The sequence below is a fragment of the Pinus tabuliformis genome, chromosome 3_1 (genome assembly GCF_031772625.1).
Source record: "Pinus tabuliformis cultivar Carrire ecotype Pingquan chromosome 3_1, CPIR1, whole genome shotgun sequence".
NCBI classification, from domain to species: Eukaryota; Viridiplantae; Streptophyta; class Pinopsida; order Pinales; family Pinaceae; genus Pinus; species Pinus tabuliformis.
Genome location: NC_142301.1, coordinates 884,643,702 through 884,671,296, shown reverse-complemented (window position 1 = coordinate 884,671,296; position 27,595 = coordinate 884,643,702). Strand labels below are relative to the sequence as shown.

The window sequence follows — 27,595 nt, the reverse complement described above, 5'->3', positions numbered from 1 at the left end:
AAAACGACTTCAAGAAGGCAATGTTTCTACCTATGGTTTGCTACTCTTCCCCAAGATGTTAAAATCTTCTACTTGTACTAATGGCAATCTCTACCTTGATCTTTACACAAAGATTTCTTGTTTCTTAGAAAGTAACCATGTTAATGTTATTCTTTGAAATTTCAGTGCCTGCACAAAGAATTAAGAAATTTCTATTCATCACAACATTGTTGGTGAAGAGTCACAATTGGATGAATTTGACTTTGCACAGTTTGTTCCCATAAGGCGCTCAACTGACCCACATCTGTTTCCACTTATGCCTGTTATCTTTTAGGCACAGATAAGTCTCAAAACTTGGTTATCCTAAATGGTATCTTTACATTTCTTAAACCTACAGCACTCAAATGTTACCCTCAAAAGGTAGAGCCAATGTTATGGAGCAGGTAGTCATGAGTCTTTCTTCATTGCCCCACATCCTTGACCTCTGAAGTTTGTATAACTTGACAACTCCCACTCACTAATCATCCTTATCTTTCTTTTACACTATTTAGATCAATCGTGTGAGACTCAAATTCAGCAAAAACTGGGCCATTCTGGGGCCTGCCAAAACTCAGCTCAAGACGCAACGAAACTCAGCAAATGAAAGGATTCAAAATAATAATGACAGTGTTAGGCAAGTTTTGCCGAGTTTTGGGTGAGTCTTGCAGAGTTTCAGCTGATTCTTGACAAGTTTGATTGCTAGTGAGTTTCAGGGCAAGTTTGGTGCCAATTGCTCGTTTCAGAACAGAATGGAAAAGACATGTGAGTCTCTGCCGAGTCTCACGACACTGATCTAGATCACATTCCATAATCATTTTCACCCACTTCTAACAGCATTCTCAACCTCCTGTTATAGTCAATTTTTATTAGTCATGTGTATTGAAATAGGTAATAACTAGGTTCAGTTTTCATAAATATGAAATGTACTCTTGATTCTTGTATATTGTAAAATGAAAGAAAAAATATTATTATTATTTTTATAGCATTGGTTTCATGCTCAAGGTCAATTTTATTTATAGGTCAAGCACCCATTGAGTGCTTCTAGGGTTTGTCATAGAATCAAGAAGTCAATTGAGTCATTGTCATATGTGAAAGACCCTACTGGACATATGTATCATGTCAAGAAAATTATTGCAACTCAAAAAGGTCACAAGACTCCCTCCAAGACAAGTCAACCTAGCCATCAACAAGTCGGCCTAAAAGGAAGGACAAGTCGCCCGACAAAGTGACGAGTCGACCTCATGAAAGGGCTGTTCAACGGCAACCTCCTCAAGTAGCCTATACATAAGAATGCCATCAACCTCATTGAGAAACACAAGTTCGATCACAAGAAGACAACAAAAAGAAGCCGAAATACCTAACGAAGAAAAGAAGAAGGAAGTGAAAATTTTAAGGACTGTTTTTGGGGCAGAATCTCTCACACATGCGAAGGAACTAGGGCAAATTCTGTTGCAGAAAGACCGAATTGCAGCCACTACAAGAAGCCAAATTTAGCGTCAAAAAGAGTCAAGATTGCAAGCCGAATTGTCAAGGAAGAGAAGGCTGACCAAGCGGAGGAAGGAGGAAGGATTCACCATTATTTTCTCACACGTGCCAACTAGGGTTTCTGCAGTTGCAATCAAAGAGTTGCAGGTCCGAAATTGCAGTCGAAGAAGCAGTTGCAGCTATTGTGAAGCAAGGTTGACTTGAGTTGACTTTGGGAGGAGCAAGTTCATCAAGAAGAGGTTTGACTTGGTCTTGGAAGAGTCTTTGTCAAGGGTCATAGGTGTTAGAATTCGTCATTTGAAGAAAAACCTTATGGGGTTTCCTCTCAAAAGGAGAGGTTTTGGCCCTAGCTTGCAGCTTACATTTTGTGTCTTTTTGTCTCATTGATCTTCATTGTTTGGTAGTTGTTTGATGATTAAACAACACTATAAGAAGAAGTTAACCTCTACATCAAGTTAAGTAAAAGAATATCACAAGCAGTTATCAAAGTAAGAGAAATCACCCTAATCTAGCTGCCCTTGATTTCTCAACATTGAATCAAAGCTAAGGTGACAACAACAAGGAAAGGCAGCTTGAAGATCATCCAATTTTAGAAGGATACACAAGGGCCGAGCACAAGGAGATCATCAAGGAGGACTATCAATCACAAGGATCATATCATCTACACGTCATCTTGAAGGAAACAACTCATGAAAGATGAAGAAGACCTCAAAGACCCTACCTCCGTTCAAAGAAGGATTCTACATTTGAAGCATTCTACTGTCATCAATCAAAGGAAGCAAGAAGAGCACTTCATCATCAAATCAAATTGATCTCCCTCTCATTGAAGAAAGGATCACATCTTGTCATGTCCCCATTTTTATTCTTCTTCATAGTACAGTGAGGGTGGGTTTCCAAGACAGGGAATGGCCAAGTCAGTGGAGCAGGTTTATGTCATCATGAGTCCTGATGGAGTTTTGGGGAGTTTTTATGGGATTTGATGGCATTCGCTTGGCATATTCCATCATTAGCACAGTTTGTCTTTCATAACGTTGCATTCTGACAACTTTCAAAAATCAGCATTATTATTGGGCATAACTTAATTAATTATGCTCGAGGTGGCATTCCGAGGAGATTAATTGATGGAACACCTCAGTGTAATAGCTCATTGGAACCAGAACAAGAAGATCTACATGATGGGACTTTTGGATGGGAGTTTCATTGACCTGAGGAGACATGGCGACCAATTTACCCTTTTTTTGCGTTAAAAAGAATATTTAATTAAAATAAAAGAGGGAAAAGTGCTCCATGAATAAAATAATAATATGACAGAAGATTCTAGAGGGGTCCATCAAATCTATAAAAAGGGAGGAGGAGGCCATTGGAGGACATCTTGGTTTTGATATTGTTTCTTGTATGTGAGGTTGAGAACCCGATTCTCTACTCCAGCAGTAGCCCCAGGACGGAAACCCTCGGGTGATTCAGTGAGAGTGGGCAAGCGCCCATCTCTTCCCTTGGTGAATCCATTCAGGGTTCACAGGTTGCAGTGTATTGGTTTTTCAGTTTTTTCTGGAGGCCGATTGCGGCATTATTGTAGATCTGTTTGAGGCCATTCATCTCATCTATATGGGTTGTATTTGCATGTAAACCCCAGTTCTTCTAATATAATAAAGCTGAGAATTTCTTGTTCATTATGTTTTGAAATTGCAGTGCTTTATTTGCTCATTTTTACATGGCAATCTTCTGTTAAATGTATGATAAATTTTATGTGAAGAGCTTGTTCCAAATTTTTCTCATTTAGGACATTACAGTGGTATCAGAGCATATAACTTGGCTCAGCCTGCGGGTTTTCCGTTTTAATTGCAGATTGTCGAAGGTCTTGTTTGGAAGGGGCCAGTTTGTTGGTAACTCAAAATCATTCAACAAATCCGAGGGCCAAATTACAAGGGCCCAATTATTATCTCACGTTTCTATGAAGGCGTGGAGCAATTTTGTGAAGGGTCGTAAGATTCACCCATCTTGTAGAGCCCAAAAGTTTACTTTGAAGACGGTTGGTTGTTGACAGCTATAGTTGCGTTGACCCAACGTGCAATCTCACCATATCGAAGAGTTTAAAAAATCGTCGATCAAAAGGACCGAGTGCATAGTCGAATTATTAAAGGGGCAACAAAGGAGCAGGTATTATTAAATCAATTTTGATGGGTATATATCATGGGCCAAGCACTTTGAAGTCGTGACTGCATGCATGCTTTCGATACAACGTGGGTATAAGCCAGAGACACATGTAATTACAGTGAAAGTGTTGTGTGATGAATACCCCTGTGTGTTGTATTGATTTGGGATAGCATCGGATGTGCTCTAGCCACGAAAATTGGTGGAGAGGTTGGGGCACATGAGATCTCCAATACCTAGAAAGGGTTTGGGCAGATTCTAAACAGATCAAGAGATATTAAAATAATTAATATTTTTAATGGAGTCCCTAAGTCTAAACTTAGGGAAAATAAAATATTAATGTGTATTAATATGAATTTGTGTTAGAATGGTCCAAAAGACATGGATCAAGTGTTATAGATCTGATTTTAAAATATAAGATAATACAAATATACCCAAGAATAACAAGATCTGAATATAGATAGAATGTTTCACTTTATTAATCAAACCCTTAAGGTAGGGCAACACCATACATTCACTCCTTAAGGAAGGAGAACACTCCACAAGCCATATGCTTGTTCATACAATAATCCTTGACATCTCTCAATGGGGAGTCTCTAGCCTCTATATAGGCCTCATACATACAATACCATGGGTCATTACCATGGTTCCCTCAATACCATCTATCTAATACCATGGGCTTATTACATTATTGCTAACTACTTGTGGTCCCTTACATGATACGGGTTAACCACCTTATTTATTATTATGGCCCATCCCATTATTACCTTATTCCTTTGAGTACCTCCCTTTGTACCCCATATTATCCCCCCTAGGTATACTACATCAAGCCAGATCTAATATTAGCCGTTGATTAGGGACTTAATCTCGACCGTTGAGATGTCAACAGAAAAAGTATAAGAAGAGGCTTGAGGGGCACTTGGAGAACACACGGACGGAAACCAGTCAGTTCAATTTCTGGAGCGAGGTTTGCTGAGAAATTGAACCAGTGGTCTGGAAAGTAGCTAAGACGCAACAAGTATGGAACTGAGAGACAGGAGATTAGCACAAAAGACGCAGATGCAGAGCCAGAGGAAGCCATGCAAAGGCAATAAAGACTGCGCAGAGCCAGAAGGGCCTGCGTCATCCACGCAGAGGCTGTAGGAGTGACGTAGAAGCCTAGAGAGGCTGCGCAGAGCCTCAGTGGGCTGACGCAGAGGGTTTCAGGCTGATGCAGAGGGTTTGTCTATCTGTGGGTAAGCCAGTTTGGCACCCTGTTGTACAAGAAAATTGCTGAATAATAAAATCCTCCCTTGTTGCACCGGTTTTCCCACATTGGGTTTTTCCGGGGACATTAATCCAAAATAATTGTGTCAATGTGTGCATATTTTTGTTTATGTATTACGATGTGATATCTGCAGTAGTATTTATTTTAATGTTCGTTGAAGTAATATCATGAATAACTTATGATGAAATAAGTAGGAAAAGTAAATCAGTTGCTGCAATAGTAGAATTTTCACATGGTATCAGAGCAAGTAATCAGAGATAGAAAGGGAAAATCAGTTATGGGTCGAGACCACAATGCAAAGGCATCCACCTCAGGGGACCCACGCAGATTTTCAGAAGATTGCACAAGAGAGAGAGATTTTGATTTCTCTATGTTGGCTTCCAGGTTGGAAAAAGAAGTGGCGTGCATGACTAGTGTTGCATCATCAGAAATATGATATATAGACAGTGGAGCCTCGTGACATATGACGAGAATCAAGGAGTGTTTCTCAGAATATCGAGAAGAGAAGATGAACTTTCAGATCACCATGGGGAACAAGGCAAAGTGTACTCCAGTAGGAAAGGGTACCATAGTTTTTCAGGCAGAATCAGGAGAGCGGTTTCGTGCCAGAAATGTGCTGCATGTGCCAGGATTGGGGATGAACTTACTTTCTGTGTCACAACTACAAGGCAAGGACTATGACGTCTACTTCATCAAGGAAAAGGTATACGTCAAACACCCGAGATGGAAAAAGAAAGTGCAGATCGGGATCAAAAGTAATCGGTTGTACAGATTACAACTAGAATCTCCAATGGCACTAATAGGCAGTCATGGGGACAAAGACTTGAATGAACTATGGCACAGAAGGATGGGTCACTTGCACCATGGAGCTCTGAGAATTCTCAGGAGCACTATAACAGGAGTTTTGGATTTGAGTACGGAACGAGATGATGTATGCAGGGGATGTGCTCTAGGAAAGTATGCCAAGGCAGCATTTCCTAGGAGCAACCACAGGGCCAAGAGTGTACTAGGATTGATACACTCAGATATCTGCGGACCTATGTCCGTCAAAGCTCCTAGCGGTGCCGACTATTTCCTTACTTTCATTGATGACCACTCAAGGAAGACTTCGATATATTTTTTGAAAACCAAGGATGAGGTTTTCTGTCGATTCAAGGAGTTCAAGGCTCTAGTGGAGAATCTAACAGGTAAGAAAATAAAAGTATTGCGCTTCGATAATGGTGGAGAATATGTCAATAAAGACTTCACTGATTTTTGCGCTAAGGAGGGCATCAGAAGAGAGTGGACAGCGCCCTACAATCCGAAGTAGAATGGGGTGGCAGAAAGGAAAAATAGGACTATTGTAGAAGCAGCTAAGGCCATGTTGTATGATCAGGATATGCCAAAATTCCTGTGGGCAGAAGCATGCAACACAGTTGTCTACATTCAGAACATGACTCCTCATCGGGCATTGGGCAAGATTACTCCAGAGAAAGTCTTCACTAGGAAGACACCTGAAGTCAGTCATTTCAGGATATTTGGGAGTTTGGCATATTGTCGCATACCCGAAGAAAAGAGGAAGAAGCTGGATCAGACTGCAGAAAAGGGGTATCTGGCAGGATATAGCGAGAACGCTAAGGCATACAAGATCTATCTTCCAAGGAGCAGGAAGGTAGTAGTACGACGAGATGTAAAGTTCATGGAGGACAGAGCTTTCAGAAGATCTCGCGAAATGCCTTCCAAGGAGCAGTCGAAAGAGGATCCGTTGGTCATGCCTCTTCAACCAACGGAAGTGAAGAATCCTTCCTCAGATCAGGAAGATTCTCAGGATGAGGAAGAGGAGCAAACAGAAGCACCTGTTGGCAAAGGAAGAACCAGTAGGGAACTTTGTCAGATTCTACATGATGCAGAGAACTTCATTGGAGAGCCAAGGAACAGTAAAAGGGAGCAAAAACAACCAGACAGGTATCAGGCGTTAGTAGCTCAGGATGGAGAGCCTGCCAGCTTCAAGGAGGCAGCTCAGCATCAAGTCTAGCTAGATGCGATGGTGGAGGAGTATAACTCCATAATGGTAAACGATGTCTGGGAGGTGGTGTCAAAGTCTCAAACAGATTTGTCGTAGGTTCAAGATGGATCTACAAGATCAAATATGCTACGGACGCCAGTATTGAAAAATAGAAGGCCAGGTTTGTGGCTAAGGGGTATGCTCAAAAGGAAGGGATTGACTATGAGGAAACCTTCGCCCCGGTAGCTAGGTATACATCTATTAGAACCGTGATATCTCTTGCAGCCCAGATGGGATGGGAGATCCATCAGATGGATGTCAAGACTGCATTTTTGAACGGGGTAATAGAAGAAGAAGTATACATTAAACAACCAGAGGGCTTTGAAACTCATTAGAAGAAGTCTCATGTATGCAGACTGAAGAAAGCCTTGTATGGGTTGAAGCAGGCACCAAGAGCATGGTATGGTCGAATAGATGGCTACTTGCAGAAGATGGGGTTTGTCAAGAGTGACGCGGATCCGAATCTCTACTATATGGTCGTAGAGAGCGAGCCACTTACCTCAGTATTATATGTGGATAATCTCTTCCTGACAGGATCATCCAGATTCATTGAAGACTGCAAGAAGAATCTAGCCACAGAGTTCGATATGAAGGATCTGGGACGAATGCACTATTTTCTAGGGTTGGAAGTTTGGCAGCAGAAAGGAGAAATCTTCCATGGGCAAGGAAGGTATGCTATAGAAATTTTGAAAAGGTTTGGGATGGGAGACTGTAGACCTATGGCTATGCCAATGATCACCAATTGGAAGAAGATTGATGCATCAGAAGACAAGGATGTCGATCCCACCCTATACCGACAGCTCATATGGTCCCTGATGTATCTAGACAATACCAGGCCAAATATTTGCTATGCTGTCAAAACCCTCAGTCAGTTTATGGTGGAACCAAAGAGGGCTCACTGGGCAGCAGCCAAGCACGTTCTCAGGTATTTACAGGGAACAGTTGATTATGGGATCTTGTACAACAAAGGGAAGGATATCAGGTTGAGTGGATTCACTAACGCAGATTGGGCAGGAAGTTCAGTGGATCGGAAAAGTATCTCTGGGTATTGTTTCAACATTGGATCAAGAAAACCTCCTAGTGCAATAGGAAACAGAAGTTCGTGGCTCTAAGCTCGTTTGAGGTAGAATATATGGCAGCAAGCACAGCTTCGTGTGAGGCCATATGGCTTAGAAAACTGCTGGTAAACCTATTTTGAAGAAATATGGAAGCGATCAGGATCATGTGTGATAATCAGAGTTGCATCAAACTCTCTGAGAATCCAGTATTTCATGATAGGTCAAAGCATATTGATATCCGGTGTCACTTTGTCAGAGATTGTGTCCAACGTGGAGTTGTACAGTTGAGCTACACTCCTACAGGGGAACAAGTGGCAGATATCCTCACTAAGCCCCTTGGAAAGTCAAAATTTGACTACTTCAGAGAAAAGATGGGGATGGTAAAGAACCCCTTTCAGAAGTAGTGTGTTAGCAGCACGAATGAAGAGGGAGTTGCAGTGTAGATGCAATGTTGGCAGAAAGGACGAACAGCAGCACAGATGCAGAGGGAGTTGCAATGCAGATGTAGTGTTGGGAGAAAGGACCAACAGCAGCATAGATGCAGAGGAAGGTGCAGTGCAGATGTAGTGCTGGGAGAAAGGACCAGCAGCAGCATGGATGCAGAGGGAGTTGTCGTACAGATGCAACAGTGGCAATGGCAGAACCATGGGCAACAGTACAGGATGCAGCAGTGTAGAGGATGTTGGGCAAGGAGGCCTAGCATCAGCATAGGTACCGATGTCGGTTGATCAAAGTAATACTCAGTGAGGGGTATTGCTAGAGCACAGTCCTCGCTAAGAGGGAGTGTTGATTTGGGGTAGCATCAGATGTGCTCTAGCCACGAAAATTGGTGGAGAGGTTGGGGCACATGAGATCTCCAATACCCAGAAAGGGTTTGGGCAGATTCTAAACAGATTAGGAGATATTAAAATAATTAATATTTTTAATGGAGTCCCTAAGTCTAAACTTAGGGAAAATAAAATATTAATGTGTATTAATATGAATTTGTGTTAGAATGGTCCAAAAGACATGGATCAAGCTAGATCTAATCTTAGCCGTTGATTAGGGACTTAATCTCGGCAGTTGAAATGTCAACAGAAAAAGTATAAGAGGAGGCTTGAGGGGCACTTGGAGAGCACACTGAGGGAGACCAGTCAGTTCAATTTCTGGAGTGGGGTTTCCTGAGAAATTGAACCAGTGGTCTGGAAAGTAGTCAGGGGGCAGCAAGTACGCAACAGAGAGACGGGAGATCAGCACAGAAGAGGTAGACGCAATACCAGAGGAAGCCACACAAAGGCAACAGAGACTGCGCAGAGCCAGAAGGGCCTGTGTCATCCACGCAGAGGCTGCAGGAGTGATGCAGAAGCCTAGAGAAGCTGCGCAGAGCCTCAGTAGGCTAACGCAGAGGGTTTCAAGCTGACGCAGAGGGTTTGCTATCTGTGGGTAAGCCAGTTTGGCACCTTGTTATACAAGAAAATTGTTGAATAATAAAATCCCCCCTTGCTGCACCGATATTCCCACATTGGGTTTTTCCAGGGACATTAGTCCAAAATAACTGTGTCAAAGTGTGCATATTTTTGTTCTTGTATTACGATGTGATATTTGCAACAGTATTTATTTTAATGTTTGTTGAAGTAATTTCATGAATAACTTATGATGAAATAAGTAGGAAAAGTAAATCAGTTGCTGCAGTAGTAGAATTTTCACATGTTGAAATGCAGATGATTAAGTTGAGTCACTAAATGCTGGACGCAGAGGACCCTGTAGCTGACGTTTATCCATAGCCAATTATTCAGCAGAAATTGCAATTGACAGGTTAAAATTTTCTGGAAAGTGGGCCCACTTAAAATAAACACTCGCGAAGATTTTATGAAACTTCTGCTACTGTGATCAAGCCAAAATGCCAATTCACATGATCGCAAGGAGCTAGTTCTTTCTCAGGGTCGAGCTCATGTTGACAAGGAAGGTATTGCACATTGATGTTTCAAGAAAAAATTGACAGGTAAAGTTAAGGCGAATTCCATACATCCTCGGGGCAGAATTGATATCCCTATAACAGAACGTCAAACCGTTGAATGGAGAGACAAGTGGAGTTCCGTGGGATTTGAATGACGTAGTAGGAGAAACGTCAACGCAAGGGAATACCTCGATTCTGTCAATCAAATCCAGTGATCGAAGGAACCAAGAAATCAATCTAAGTGTGCACGTAAAAGAAATTTTTGTCTTAGTTGCAGGCGGAATTGGGTGGCGGTTGTGTCACCGAACCTACCGTCATTGCCACGATGAAGGAAAGTCGTGTAAATTAGAAATCAAGTTTTGCGCAGACCGAAGCCGATTGTGGAAAAAGCGGTTGCGAGAGACCACAGGGCCGAATTTGCTAACGGCGAGTATATCATTGAGTTTCATTTTGGTCAACGCACATTGTCATGAGACAAAATTTACACCAATCGACTTAACCACAAAGGGAATCGATTGGAAATGCATGTGGGGAAAGGCACAGGCCAATTTGAGCTTCTGTCAAAAGAAAAAATAAAAAAATAAACCCAGAATTTGTCTACAACGACACTGAATTCGTTGTTCAAAAGCATTGATATGTGCGTTGGTGTGAGCAATAAGGTTAGTTGGGGCATTTTCCAAGTCTGCGGGATCATATTAGTGGTTGGACAAGATTAACACTGTCATGGACGTGAAGTATTTACTATTAACCATAAAAGAATGGTGAAGGGGTCGACTATTATTTGCAGAGGACCACATTAACAATTTGAAGTGCCCAAATTAAAGATTGCAAGGAACATGAAATCTGTCTCTTGTGACAGATTGCCATACGACTCTTTGCGGGCCAAATCTGAGACTGGTGCTAAGCGTATTCACTGTCAAGTCAAAGAAGAAACACATCACATACAAATCCAGCAAAGATTCAAGCTTGAGGTTATTATTCCTGGAAGGCATCATCATTTGAGTGTATTAATGTTGTAGCAAGACTCTTTTGATCAAAGTACACAGTGCGCTGAAGCGGGTCGATCCTTGCCACCTTTTGCTGAGTTCAGAATGTTGAAGGAGGACGGGTTTTCACATCATCAACAATAGAAACTGATATATATTTCATGCCTCAAATCAGGTTCCACTGTTCATTTATAAACCCAACTGAAATGTAATTCTCACAATTGTGAAAGTTCCATAACTCTAGTTATTACTGTTCTTGCTTAATCGTGCTTATATCATTCTAGAAACTTTAACACAAACCCAGAAATTGTTGAAATTATGAAAATTGGAGGAAAGGGAATTTTACAGTCAGCAAACTCATAATAATAATAATAATAATAATAATAATAAGTGGCCTCATTATCACAAACATTCTTGTCATCATTGAACTAAACCATGGAGGATCTACTAAACAGATTGAGAACATTAACCACAGAAATTGGTTACTTGAACCGCCATGCGTCATTAGACCAAAAAACAAAATTGACCAGCAGACCTTTGTCAAAAAGGATTTATGCTATTCTTCCAAAAGAACCACCAAGAGATGTGCAAAAGGGGCAAGAAATAGGACACAAAATATTTTCACTTGGGACAGAATTGAAACACATGAGGGTCAGAGTGAAAGCCCTTTTCAAACTAGATGAATTGGATGCACTTCTTTCCGAAGTGAACCAATTAGAAGGGAAGAAGTTGTTGTGGTCTTTGAAACCTGCCATGCTAGCTTTGATATGGCCCAAATTTTTGGAGTACCCTTGTGAAGGGGTCACACTTCCGATTGCCTCTTGTCTTAGCAGAATCATGATGCTGACCACCCCTATAGCTCCTTACAATGATGATGTTATGAGGATAGTTTTCAAGCTGATAGTGGATACTTTCCAGGATTTGGACAACACTGCAGGCTCTACCTTTGGGAATAAGCTTGAGATTTTAGGAGTTATGGCCATGACTAAGACTTATGAAGTCATGTTCGATCTAGAGTGTGATGGTTTGATCTTGCAGATGTTCCAATGCTTCTTCAACATTAGGAAACATCATCCTGATAGAGTCATAGCCTACATGCATTCCATCTTGTCCTCATGTATGAGAGGTCGTGATGCCATCTGTTGGGAGTTGCAGTCTCAATTGTTTGTTGTTTGGAGGAGAGAGCAATTGGTCTCACTTGTTGCTTATGGTCTAGCTGAGAGGTTGGTTGAGCAGAACATTGGGTTGTTCAAGAGACAACTGACCAGGGAGGAGCAGCTCAGGTTTGGGGGCTCATTCAACAAGAATGAGATGAGGAGGAAGGGACTTTGCTTCATCTGCAAAGGACCTTGGAGACCTGACCACTCATGCTTGAGTGACACTGAGGAGATGATAGCGGTAGAGCAGGGAGATATTCTTTGTCTATCAGGATGAGGACTGTTCATTGGACGAGTCCATGGGTTCATACGATGATACCTTAGAGGAGCATGAGCAGTCATATGGAGTTGATGACAGTAGCCCAAATATGCATCCATGTGTGGTAGAGGAGTACGAGGAGCAGCATATTGTTCCCATGTGGGAAAGAGATCAGCGAGCAGATGAGCAGTTGATGATTCAGCATAAAGAGCACATAGAGGAGCATGAATCATGACGAGTCATTAACATCAAGCCAGATTCATATGATGAGCAGTCTGTGGGTCCTAGTAGAGACATTCAGGATAGCATATCATCAGTGATGAGTCAACATGAGCAGCATATGATGGAGCGTGAGTCAGTTGAGGAGGATGAGGTGCACAGTATGCATGATGAGCCTTTTTGGGAGAGCCAGTTGGAGGTTCATATTGAACCCATGATGATGGAGGATGAGCAGCCACCCTTGGGGTCAATCGTTGATGAGGAGCAAACAGATGTACAGATAGTTGGCAGGGTGACGATGTTCATTAACACTTGTCCTCAGGAGATGTTGGAGTATGACAGGACAGTTTGGCAAGAGATTGGTGGATTGGAAGAGCGTGGAGTTTCCTATCAGGCGAGGGAGATGGCAGTGCATCCATCTTTGGGTCTACCCATTGATGAGGTGCAAACAAGGGTAGTGGCAGCTAGCCGAGCTACAACATTTTCAGGCAGCAGCCCTCTCCAGGAGTACATAGACAGGGCTTGTAGCATAGTTTGGCTACTTGTACCCATTATAGGGGGAGAGGCAAGACATTCTTGGAGGATATTATAGACCAACCAAATAGGGCAGCATGAGTTGAGCATGGACCAGCATCAGCATAGTAGACTTGTTCCTTACATAGAAGTTCATGACTTAGATTGATGGGAGATCATGAGTTGGTATCCTATTGATGGAGTATCATTCTTAGTCGGGAGTAGTGTACTGCAGGAGCCCTTAGAGGTGGGGGATATTACATGCTCCAGTCGGCAGCAGAATGTGGGTTGGCCACTCATCAGTATCTCAGCGCAGCATCAGTATGGTGAGACTGACCTTGGGGTATGCCAAGGATTGGATTGGAGAGAGGTGATGAGATGGTACATAGTTGGTAGGGCAGCATTCACAGCCGGAGTTACGGCATAGCAAGAGCCATGTAGCATTAACGCTCCTTCGTGGAATTGGGATCCAGGTGGATCTACTGGCAGCAGGTTGAGTCAGAGATGGACATGGGATCCAGGTATTGGAGGATCCAGTCATGTTTCGATAGCTTGGAGACGTGACGTGGACCAGTGGTTCGTATGGGATCCGGGCATTGGGTCTCAGTGGCGTTGGGCCACCAAATTGGTCCACAGATTTGGATTGCTTGAGGGCAAGCAATCTTGGGGCAAGAGGACTGTCATGTCCCCATTTTTATTCTTCTTCATAGTACAGCGAGGGTGGATTTCCAGGACAAGGGATGACCAGGTCAATGGAGCAGGTTTATGTCATCAAGGGTCCCGATGGAGTTTTGAGGAGTTTTTATGGGATTTGATGGCATTCACTTGGCATATTCCATCATCAACACAATTTGCCTTTAGTTTCGTTGCATTCCGACAACTTTCAAAAATCAGCATTATATTGGGCATAACTTAATTAATTATGCTCGAGGTGGCATTTCGGGGAGATTAATTAATGGAACACCTCAGTGTAACAGCTCGTCAGAACCGGAACGAGAAGATCTACATGATGGGACTTTTGGATAGGAGTTTCAGTGACCTAAGGAGACATGGCAACCAATTTACCCTTTTCCCACATTAAAAATAATATTTTAATTAAAATAAAAGATGGAAAAGTGCTCCATGATTAAAATAATAATAAAACAAAAGATTCTAGAGGGGTCCATCAGATCTATAAACGAGGAGGAGGCCATTGGAGGACATCTTGGTTTTGATATTATTTCTTGTATGTGAGGTTGAGAACCCGGTTCTCTACTCCAGCGGTAGCCCTAGGACAGAGACCCTCAGGTGATTCAGTGAGAGTGGGCGAGCACCCATCTCTTCCCTTGGTGAATCCATTCAAGGTTCACAGGTTGCAGTGTATTGGTTTTTCAGTTTGTTTTGGAGACCGATTGCGGCATTATTGTAGATCTGTTTGAGGCCATTTATCTTGGCTATATGGGTTGTGTTTGCATGTAAACCCCGGTTCTTCTAATATAATAACGCTGAGAATATCCTGTTCATTATGTTCTGATATTGCAATGCTTTATTTGCTCATTTTTACATGGCAATCTTCTGTTAAATGTATGATAAATTTTATGTGAAGAGCTTGTTCCAAATTTTTCTCATTTGGGACATTACACATCTCAACCATCCTTGAAGAAGATCATCAAGGAGGCATCTTCCATTGTCAAAGGAGTAGTGGAAGTCAACATCATCAAGAAGGCATCAAGTTGAAGATATCATCATCAAAGGAGCATCTTCACTTGACAAGTATTCTATATTTTATGTCTCAATCTACAATGACTTCTTTCTGCAAGGAGAACAACAAACTTGTTGGGTCATCAAATTACCTTGCATGGAAGAAGAGAATAGATTTGATCCTCATAGAAAATGAAGTTAGTGAATATGTCACGGGATCAATCACCAAACCTTCTCAAGAGCAATCTCAAGCACTATCAAAGTACATGAAAGGAGAAATAAGGGCTCAAAGAATCCTTATTGAATCAATCAAGGACTCCTTCATCCCTTATGTAGCAGAGTTGAAGACAGTGAAAGAGATCTATGAAAAGCTAGTAGAATTGTTCTCTATAAGCACTGCAAGAGAAATTATATCGTTGAGAACCAAACTATACAAGATGAAGGTATCAAAGAAAGAAAGGATAGCCTCATACCTTATGAGAGTATCTCAAATAAGAGATCAACTACAAGAGCTAAGAGAGATAATGTTTTATCGAGAGATGACCACCATAGTGCTCAATGCACTACTCAATGAATGGGGCAACTTGGTGTCAAGTATTTACGGAAAGAAGGAAACTACCCCATTCAACGATCTGTGGTCATTATGCAAAATTAAAGAAACCAGATTAAAGGCGAAGAACAATGTTGGGTCAAATGATCAAACACAAGCATATGCAGCAATGGCAAGTAAGAAAGGGAAATTTGGAAAGTTTGAGCCTTGGAAGAATTTTCAAAAGAAAATTGATATGTCTAAGATTCAATGTTATGAATGTAATGAATATGGCCATTTCAAAAGGAATTGTCCTAAACTCAAGAAGGACAACAAGAAGAGAAAGGAAAGGAATGAAGCCCATGTCATCGAAAAAGTAAAAGAACCTGAAAAGAAGAGGTCAAAGGAGGAAGTAAAAGACCTTTACTATGACTGAGATATCATCATATACTTAGTTCCTTTCAGTTTGTAGAAGATAGCAATCATGATGGAAAGCATCACAAGTATGATAGGATGCATTATAGTAGAAATTGAGATGACGCCATCATAGAGGCATGGAAGGATAGCCGAAGTAGAAGTCTATATGGTTGAAGCAATCATAGTACATGATAAAAAGGAAGTAGCTCATGACATCCTCATTGGAAGCATAGTAGGATAATCGAAGTAGCAAGCAAGTCATCTAGCAAGATAAGAAGATAAAAGTTTGTCTCATTTCATCATCATTAGAAAGAAGCACTTGCAGAATGAGGATCATCAAGATCCTCCAATGAAAACATTGTTGAAAGGTTCACCTCTACTTAGAAGAAGCGTCTCGCAAATGGTCTACATTCCACCTTGTGTGAGATCTATAATTTGGAAGGATGATGATATGATGACAAAGATGTGCAGGTTGCAGCATGTCAAGTTGAAGAATTTTTATCTTCAAGCAAGGAAAGGAAGTTGCCAAAGGAAGTCTAGATGACCACATGAAAGAAGAGGTATGTATATTTGGTAATAAATAGATAAATTCGTGTCATCATATGGTTGCGGATAGTATGGTTGAATGTTCTATCTCATGAACATGAATGAAAAAGAAAGGACTCTTCCTTATGAATAATACATGAAGGTATGAATACAATGTACCTTGAACTCTTCTACATATTGACAAGATGAAAGCAACATAATATGACTTCATGAAGAATATGAGGTGGTTGGGAAATATGGTTCCTATGATGAAGGAACTATGTATAGACGATCATGTGGAAGCCATATGCGAAGAAGGTGAGAGAAGAGTTCGTGAAAGATGCATCTATAAGATAAAATAAGTGATCAACATTTGATAACTAGAAGGATTAGTTATAACATCTCCATGGAAAAGATATGAAGGCCCTAATATGTATGCTGGAAAAGGAAAACCTTGATAATGTATGTTTTGGAGATGGATTCATACAGTATGCGAAAGGATGTTGATGTTGCAAGAAGTTGATGTCATGATGGAAGGCCATCTTAAAGAGGTAACTTTGATTTAATGTTCATTTTGATTTTTGAGAAAGTATCTGGTTGGGTTGAAACAGGGCTATCGAAAGAGGGTTGTAGAATTCACCTACAACTTGTACTCATGAGATTGGATGGAAGATGTTGAAAGAAACATGACTTGAAAGAGGTAGTTGTATGAAGATGTGGACAAGAAGGTCACTTCTCGATGAAGAGAAGGATGACATGACTATTGGTTCATCACTATGTTTCGTTGAAGGGAAGTGACGGAGAAGATGGTCGATGCCCTATGAAGAAGTTCCAGAAGAAGAAGGCTTCATGATGAAGAAGTTGAAGTTCATGATATGATGCTGAAAAGGAGGAGCTCTACAAGCAGTGGATAGTACCATAATCTCCACCGAAGAGCAGAGAATTGTTGTTGATAAGAAGTCCCTAGTTGAGAGGAAGCTTGGGTATATTCCTTTAATAGGAATGAGTTGATTCTCCCTAGTTGAGAGGGAGAGATAGAGACATCATTCTTGTCTTATGTATGAAGAAAGAATGGAAGATTGGGTAAGCATCTGAATTTCGATACTCTTTTAGGATGAGGTAGGGCATCCAATAGGTAAGAGTAGTCGAAGAGGAAATTCCATGAGGATGTGTAAATCCAAGATGGGGATGATCCTAGGACATACCTTGTGAACATATGGATGGGGTATGTGCCTTGAGAGACAATGATGAAGGTGTCTATAAATCATTTGTCTCCCTAGCATTGTGCTCTAATCTTGTGGAGAGATAGAGTTGTTATTCAAGGCCTTGCTATGTGATAATGTTGGTTGCTATGATGAGATGCGTTGATATAAGCTGATAAGATAGCTTATGAGATGGCTTACAAATCCGACTCTTCTTATGAGAATTCTTCAGTGTGAGAATGTCCAAATACCTTGTATGTTTTATGAATACCTCCCTAGTTAAAAGGGAGTGTTGAAATAGGTAACTAGGTTCAGTGTTCATAAATATGAAATATACTCTTGATTCTTATATATTGTAAAAAGAAAGAAAAATATTATTAATATTTTTGTAGCGTGGATTTCTTGCTCAAGGTCAATTTTATTTATAGGTCAAGCACGCATTGAGTGCTTTTAGGGTTTGCATAGAATAAAGAAGTTAATTGAGTCATTGTCATATGTGAAAGACACTATTGGGCATATTGTATCATGTCAAGAAAATTATTGTAAGTCAAAAAGGTCATAAGACTCCGTCCAAGACAAGTCAACCTAGCCATCAACAAGTCGACCTACAAAGTCACAAGTCGACCTCATGACAAGGATGTTCGACCTCCTCAAGTAGCCTACATATAAGAATGCCATCGACCTCATTGAGACACACAAGTTCGATCACAAGAAGACAAGAAAAAGAAGTTGAAATACCTAATGAAGAAAAGAAGAAGGAAGTGAAGATATTAAGGATTGTTTTTGGGGCAGAGTTTCTCACACGTGCAAAGGAACTAGGGAAACTTTTGTTGCAGCAAGACTGAATCACAACCACTACAAGGAATCAAATTTAGCGTCAAAAAGAGTCAAGATTACAAGCCGAATTGTCAAGGAAGAGAAGGTTAACCAAGCGAAGGAGGAAGGAGGCAAGATTCACCATTATTTTCTCACACGTACCAACTAAGGTTTCTATAGTTGCAGGTCCGAAATTGCAGTCGAAGAAGCAATTGCAATTGTTGTGAAGCAAGGTTGAATTGAGTTGACTTCGGGAGGAGCAAGTTCATCAAGAAGAGGTTTGACTTGGTCTTGAAAGGGTTTTTGTCAAGGGTCATAGGTCTTGGAATTCGTCATTTGAAGATTCTATAAGAAGAGAAGAATTCTTGTGAGTTTTCCTCTAAGAGGAGAGGTTTTGTGTTACTTTTAGGCAACAATGGTATGTTCTATGCTTTACAGCAATTTTACTTCAATTTCTTTATTAGCCCAATATCAATATCCAGTTTATCAATCACATCAACATGATAGTAAAATGCAGATAGAACATAAACATAAACAGTAGAAGATAAGCCAAGACAAGAGGACACAAGATGTGGCACCAGCTAGGGACAAACCCCAATGTGGGTTAAGCCTTGATCAATTCTTCTTATAGTCTTCAATAGTTGAACAGAGAGAGATAATACAATTCAGTGTTGCGAACATCTCGATAACATTCCGATTTTATCTCAAAATCATGATTTTTTGGCCTAGTTGACCTTTTTCCAATTTTTACCGATATTTTTATGGTATCTTAATTGTGCCGATAATTGTCGTTTTTTATCGATATTTTCCTGATTTTTACGATTTTTTGGTTTTCTGGACCCTTGTCGATTTTATCCTGATGTCGATGTTCACAACATTGGTACAATTTACAAATCTAATAATTTATAATAGCAACAAAAGAGCCCTAACCAGAAAAGTCATCGCTGGTCAACAAGGCAAATTTGACCCTACACAATTTGGTCAACTTCAGTCAACTTTGGCCTCCAAACAACAAGATGAACCAGCCCTCAAAACAGCCCAAAAACAGCTCAATCAAAGTCTGGTCAAACAGCGCACCTGCAGTCAACCCTAGCTGCAGTCAACACTGGTCAACAGTGAATGTTTAGCCTCGATTTCTATGCCCAGAAATGCGGCTTGCCCAAACAGAGATAGCCCTCACATAAACACAGTCAAAGGAGGTCAACGCATGTTGGTCAACCTTGGGTCAAAACTGTCCAGTAATTCGGTCTCCTAAAATTTCGGCCTCCTGAAATTTTGGAAGTGTAGAGAGAGAGAGGCCCAGAAATCCGTACCCAATCAATGAGGACAAAGAGAGAGAAGTGTCTTCAAATGAGGCTAAGTCACCTTCTATTTATATGCCACGTTGAGGATGAATAAACGTAACTGTTGGGCTTCTGAGCCTACATAATTTCGATGGCCGACCTTAACAATTTGTCCATAATGAAAATAAATTCATAACTTCATTTGTACATGTTAGAATCGGATGATCTCTAGATAAACCCTACACCTCTCGGAGAGAGGAATCCAAGAAAGATATCAGTTGTCATAAATAAGATGACCCATGTAGAGTTTGGCCCTAGTTGCCAATTTTAACACTCCCTCTCAACTAGGGAGAACTCCATCTGCTAATCCATCTGCCAATCTGTACTATCTCTGCCATCAATGCACTATTATGCTCTGCTGAACTATGAAGAATAAGAAGTGATCGAGAATGTATCATACCATTCTCTATTGACTCGAAGTCAGTCCCAAATAAAAAGAGAGTGTCTCATACTACTCTTACTGACCCGAAGTCAGTTCCCATTGATCCCAGATCAATATCGGTCATCCTAGCATAGGGAGTATGGTAGTACATGATGCGTCCATCGATAGTACTATGGTCCCTATCCTCATTTCCCTACTCATTGGCCAGATGAGAGGTACTTCCCATGAGTCCCAGACTGCATGGGTAGGTCTCAGCAGGAGAAGGATGAACCACTCATCCTACCTACATGTCGCCGAGAGGTATCACAGGGGAAGGTTGAACCACTCACCCTATACACAACAAACCACTAGGGGAAGGCTGAACCACTCAGCCTATGGTTTCTCACCGCTCCAAGAAGTACCCCAAGCCCCCCCCAAGCTCCCAGAGCTCAATGTCCATCTCATACAAGACCCTCATAAGAGGGTCTCTCCACGACTCCAAGTCATTCTCAAAAGGCCAAGAATTTGACCTTCCCTAGGGGCTTTGTCAAAATATCAGCGACTTGCTCATCAGTCCCAATGTGATGGAGCCTTATAGCTCCTCGTTGTACCATGTCCCGGATAAAGTGGTACTTGATATCTATATGCTTGGAGTGATCATGAAACACGAGATTCTCTAATAATCAGATCCCACTCTGGTTGTCGAAGAGGAACGCGGTGGTATCTAGCACATGTCCAAACAGCTCACTAAAGAGCTTCCTCAACTAGACAGCTTCACGGGAGGCCATACTAGCAGCTATGTATTCGACCTCGGCGATGCTCAAGGCAACCGATTTTTGCTTCGTGATCATCCACGATATCAAGGCAGAACCCAAAGAAAAGTGGCATCCATAAGTGCTCTTGCGATCCACCACACTGCCAGCCCAATCAGCATCAGAATAACCATGCAGCCTCACATTTCTGGCAGTGTATCCCAGTCCATGAGTGACTGTGCCCCCAAGATATCTCAGAAGATTCTTGGCAGCAATCCAATGTATATGATGAGGCTCAACCATGTATTGGCTCAATGTGTTAACTGCAAAACATATGTCCGGACGGGAGTTCACCAAGAACATTAGTGCTCCTATGAGTTGATGATACTCAGAAGCATTTCCCAATTCAGGTCCAGTAGCACTACCACATAACTTCTTAAAGTTAAGTTCCATTAGTCACAGGCTTGCAGTCCACCATTCCAAATCTTTCCAATATCTTCACAACATATTTTCCTTGAGAGAGGAAAATTTCACCTGGCTTTTGCCAGACCTCCAACCCTAGGAAAGAGTGCATCGGTCCTTGTCCTTCATCTCAAAATTCAGAAGCCAACTCCCACTTACATTTGTGAATGAGAGGGTCTCTACCTTTCAGAAAGAGGTCGTCCACATAAAGTACCAGAATGAGAGGTTTATTATTTTCAACCTTAAAGTAAAGGTTCAGATCGACTTCACTTCCAGTGAATCCCAGCATCATCAGATAGCTATTGATCCTCTCATACCAAGCCCGAGGTGCTTGCTTCAATCCATAGAGAGCTTTCTTCAACCTGCATACATGAGATTCCCAATCATGAACCTCAAACCCCTCGGGTTGTTCCACAGACTTCCTCTTTGATTGAACCATGCAAGAAAGCGGTCTTGACATCTATCTGATGTAGGTTCCATCCTTGCGAGGCAACAAGGGTTATGATCGAGAGGATGGTGGTGTATCGGGCAACGGGTGCAAATATCTCATTGTAATCTACACCTTCCTTTTGAGAGAAGCCTCGAGCAATAAAGCGAACCTTGAACTTTTATGCACTACCATCAGTTCCATGCTTGATTTTGAAGAGCCACTCGGAGGTGACAACCGATTTGTCCTGGGGTCTAGGGACCACATCCCAAACATCATTCTTCATAATTGACTCGTATTCTTCATTCATAGCATCCTTCCATAATTGATGCATCACGACTTCTTCGAATGATGAAAGCTCATTTTGAATGATAGTGCTCATGATGGTCAAGTATCCTTGATACCTATTCGGCTTCTTTCTTTCACGGAAAGTCCCCCTTGGTGCAATATGTCACTCGACATCTTCGAGAGTCTCCCCAAGCCATGAGGGTCTCCTCTTGGAGGAGGAAGGCTCATGAGGAGGAGGATCTATAGGATCCATAGGTTCATCAACATCAAGAATCGTTTCATCCTCTTTTTCACCCTGATTTCCGGTGTTAGCTTCTTTGTCCTTCCTTAGGATAGGAAGGTTGTCGATCTTCCTGAGGGCCATATCTTCGTCAAAGGTGACATCATGACTTATCTCAACTTCCTTTTGACCAGCCACATGAATTCTATATCCCTTAGAATTTTCACTATAGCCCACAAAGATTCCTTTCTTCGCAAATGCACCCAATTTACTTCTTTTCTCTTTCGGCACATGAAAATATACGGGACTTCCAAAAATTCTAAAATGAGAGACATCAGGTTTCTTACCAGTGAACATTTCTTCAGGAGCCTTGGAGTCCAATGCTTGATGAAGGCATCGATTTTGAACTTACACGGCAGAATTTGCAGCTTCAGCCCATAGAAACTTTGGAAGCCTTTGATCATGAAGCATGGCACAAACAACTTCTACAATAGAGTGATTCTTTCTTTCAGCCACACCATTATGCTCGGGAGTGTATGGCGTTGTAGTCTCCCTCTTAATGCCAGCTCCTTTGTAATAATCTTGGAATTCATTGGATTTGTACTCAGTCCTCAATATCTTGATTTTCTTCTCGAATTGGTTTTCGATCAAGGCTTTGAAATATCGGAACCAGGTGAATACTTCATCCTTCTTCTTCAAGAAGTAGATCCAGGTCTTGCGAGAATAATCATCCGTAAAGGTGAGATAATATAAGTATCCTCCCAAAGAGTTTACGGGCATCATACCAGATATGTCAGAGTGGATCAATTGCAATATGTCTGTGGTCTTGCTATTACTTGAGGGGAATGGTCCCCTTGTAAGTTTTCCTTCGGCACATCCCGGACATACACCTTCATGCTCTACTTTGAACTCGGGCATACTTGTCACCATCTGTCTCACATTGGGTAGGGCCTTATAATGAAGATGGGCGAACCTCCGGTGCCATAGTTCAGATTGTAGAGATGTGTCACAAGACATGGCTCCCAATGGACTTCCTCCAACTTGATATAAAGTGTCAACCCTAAACGCAAGAGTAAAAGCTTTAAAAAAAAATCCAAACACGTACCTTTCCATCGATAAAAGCCACCTTGAATCCTTTGTCTTCCATTACCGGAATGGACACCAGGTTCTTCTTGAGATCGGGTAAATATAGTACTTCTTGCAAATGAATAGTGTTACCTTGATTCAATTGAAGGGTAACATTCCCTACTCCCTTCACAGGATAGGTGGCATCATCTCCAACGATGATCTCCAAGTTTGTCTCCTTTTCTATTAGATTAGAGAGAGCTTCCTTGTATCTGGTGAAGTGCCTTGAGGCACCACTATCAATCAACCAATTTTCCAAAGTGTCCGGAGGAGAGGTAGTGGAGAGGGTCGATATAAGATAGTACTCTTTTTGCTTATTGTTAACAACATTGGATTCTTCATACCTGGAGTTCCTTGATTTCTTGGAGGGTCGACCATTTCCTTGATGTCCCGCATTCCTTTTTCCTTTGCCATTGGACCCACCATTCCTTTGATCGTTGTTGTTGAAGTTGCCCCTAAAATGATTATGATCATCATCATGCGATGTGTCCCTTCTATTTGGACACTCCCTTGCATAGTGGCCAAACTTATTGCAAACAAAGCACCTGCCCTTCCTTCCTCCCTTAGATCCAGGCTTTCCATGGAAATGACCTTTAGACCCTACATTATTTCTCCTTTTGGCATGAGTGGAGAATGCAGTGGGGTTGCTTCTATTAGAAGGCATTTCTTGCTCCACCATTCTTGTTTCTTCTTGAATGCATCTCGACATCAATTCTTCAAACCCTGGAATTCGATCATTGTTGAGGACGGTGGTTCTAAATACATACCACTCAGGTGGGAGTCCTCCAAGGGTGGTGAGAGTAAGTTCCCTGTCAGGAATGACTTCTCCAATCGAGAGTAGATCATTCTTGATCTCAGTAATCCTCAAGAAATAGGATTGAATATCCTCATCCTTGCCCTTCTTAATATCCTTCAACTTATTCTTGAGAAATAGAATTTGATTAGCATTACTAACCTTGAACATGCCGACCAACCTGTTGTAGATCTCCTTGGAGGTCTTCAATTCGGAGATGTAGGCCACCAGATGCTTATCAATGGAATCCCTGATAATCTTCTTTGCTTTGACTTCATCCCTATTGTACTTGGTCTTTGTAGCAACCAGTGCATTTGAAGGAGGTTCAGGGATTTTACCCTGCACATAGTCCATCACTTCTTTTTCTTCCAAGGTCAAATCAAGAGACATCTTCCATCCATGATAGTCAAATCTATCATGGAGCTTGTCTTCAGCCGGGAAGTAGGATGAGAAACCCATTGAGCTTTTTGTCCTTGTCCAACTGTCTTTGGTGATTGCTCTTTCACTCTTGCTTGGGCTTTGTCTTCACCTCAGCTCTGATACCATGTTAATTTTAGGCAACATGGTATGTTCTATGTTTTAGAGCAATTTTACTTCAATTTCTTTATTAGCCCAATATCAATATCCAGTTTAGCAATCACATCAACATGATAGTAAAATGCAGATAGAACATAAATATAAACAGTAGAAGACAAGCCAAGATAAGAGGACACAAGATGTGGCACTAGCTAGGGACAAACCCCAATGTGGGGAAACCCTTGATCAATTCTTCTTATAGTCTTCAATAGTTCAACAGAGAGAGAGATAGTACAATTTACAAATCTGATAATTTATAACAGCAGCAAAAGAGCCCTAACCAGAAAAGTCAACGTTGGTCAACAAGGCAGATTTGACCCTCAACAATTTGGTCAACTTCAGTCAACTTCGGCCTCCAAACAACAAGATAAATTAGCCCTCAAAACAACCCAAAAACAGCCCAGTCAAATTCTGGTCAAACATCCCACTTGCAATCAGCCCTAGCTGCAGTCAACAGTCAACGTTTAGCCTTGATTTATGTGCCATGCAATACAGCCTCCCCAAATAGAGATAGCCCTCACAAAAACGCAGTCAAAGGAGGTCAACGCATGTTGGTCAACGCTTGGCCAAAACTGTCAAGAAATTCAGTCCCCTGAAATTTCGGCCTCCTGAAATTTCCCTCTCCTGAAATTTCGCTCTCTTGAAATTTCGACCTCCTGAAATTTTGCTCTCTTGAAATTTCGGTCGTGTGGAGAGAGAGAGGCCCAGAAATTCATACCCAATTAATGAGAGAGAGAAGTGTGAAGATGAGTGTGTTCAAATGAGGCTAAGTCACCTTCTATTTATATGCCACGTTGAGGATGAATATACGTGAATGTTGGGCTTCTGAGCCTATATAAGTTTGTTGGCGGACCTTGACAATTTGTTCATAATCAAAAATAAATTCATAACTTCATTTGTACATGTCAGAATCAGATGATCTTTAGATCAATCCAACACCTCTCGAAGAGAGGAATCCAAGAAAAATATCAGCTATCATAAATAAGATGACCCATGTGGAGTTTGGCCCTAGTTGCCAATTTTAGCATTTTGGCCCTGGCTTACAGCCTATATTTTGTCTTTTTGTCTCATCGATCTTCATTGTTTAGTAGTTGTTTGATGTTTAAAGAACATTATAATAATCAAGATAAGAAGTTAACCTCAAGTACATTAAGTTAAGTAAAAGAATATCACAAACAGTTATCAAAGTAGGAGAAATCACCCAAATCTCGCTGCCCTTGATTTCTCAACAGTGTGACATAGCTTATGGATTTGCATTAGCCAACATCATCCTCAGTTCTACACACCTACTAGATCACCTAGATATCTGAGTTATTCACCTTGACCTTTTCAAAGATTGCTCAAAAATTATTTACTTCTATAATCCATCTTATATGGCACATCAACATTCAGCATGTTGCCTAATGAACAAGTAGTTTGATCATGATATAGCTCTCAACGGAAAACTCAAGCATGGCATTATTTATAATCCACACTTGTCTAAAGCCAGTTACACATAGTAGTGGAACATTATCAAATGAAATTATAATCAAGTTCTTTGAGTGAGAAGATACAAAATTCTTTGGCATTTAAGGACACACCTAGAATATTTTGCAGCAAAGTTCTTCCTCAAAATCCTTCTTACCCAGATGTGGACCTGATAGTTTGGAACTCAAATTCCTCACTGCTCTATGATATCCATATCAACTCAACAATTTCTCATGTTAATTACTTGATCGCAGTTACACAAATTTATCTATATAGTATAAACTATAGACACAATACCAAGTGCTTTGAATTAATTTTTTCTAGAAAAAAAACTAGTCTTATGTTACAGGCAATGATACAAAGTACGTCGAGCCCTCGAGGGGCATTTCAACTGGCGATGGCCATGTAAATGAAGTATAATGTGTGAGGAGGTCCGGTGTCCAAATCCCCCGATTCACCTGTAAGTGCAGAAGAGGCATATGTACAGGCCTAGAGTTTATATTGGTAGCAGATGGAATCGACCCCATGTCACACGAATATGAGACTGACCCAGTGGTTGATTCCTCTAGTCACAAAAACAAATGATACAAAGTACATCAAAAAGAACAAGCTTGTGAAGTGTGTTGTAGCCATTTCACTTTTGTATTCTTAAAAAAAAGATATATATATATATATATATATATATATATATATATCAAAAAAAAAGAGCAGAAGAGGAACGCAAAAAGAAAAAGGAAGCATAAAATATGGCACTGTTACCCACCACCTGTGGGTAGTGTATATATGAGAAATTTTTCTCCTAGATGCTCCTTAGCCGGCAACCAGCAGCCCCTTGCAGCGACCAGATAGCTTGATGTGCCATTATCCCCGCCACCTGAGCCAGCCATGCAGTCCCTCGCCCACTTGTTATGATTGTATGTTTGAAAGTAGGCCTTCCAACTCCGAAGGTATGACTTTTCATTGGTATAGTTAAGTAATTTTCCTTACTTGTCATGGTATGATGAATATAATTCAATTAAAAATAATAATAATTAATTAACTAATAGTTAGTTAGTTAGTAATGAAGAGGCATGTCTTAGAGACATGACCATTCATGAAATGGCATCTGCCTATGATATATATGTAGGCCCTCTTTCTCATTTGTAATCATCTCATATCTCATATCAATTATTTTTATATAATATTCAATATACAGTTACATGTCTTACAATGGGCATTTACGTCTTTGAAGTATTTTAAAGATTTCCGCTGCGTATACAACTTTTGGTCGTTACATTGGTATCAAAGCCACGTTCGCTGATCACTAGGCCTTTGGCCATCAACCTCCCGTCAACCTTGTGTTGTGTAATTGAAGCATTTCGCTTAGAGTTTGGAGATTCTCCATAACACCATTTAGGCCTTGGCCCCAAAAAATTAAATTAAAAAAATATCTTTGGCCATTGACATTTCAATTATTCTAGTAAAAAAAAAGTAGTCTGATGTAAATTTTGAAGGAGAACATTCATATATATAAAAAGGT

The 27,595-nt window shown here is 40.9% G+C and overlaps 1 protein-coding gene across 29 annotated transcripts in view; it reads right to left on the bottom strand.

Annotated features, from left to right (window-relative positions):
• The window catches only part of LOC149190438 (uncharacterized), a 362,163-nt gene that overhangs the window by 251,933 nt on the left and 82,635 nt on the right, over positions 1–27,595 (bottom strand). The window lies entirely within an intron of this gene.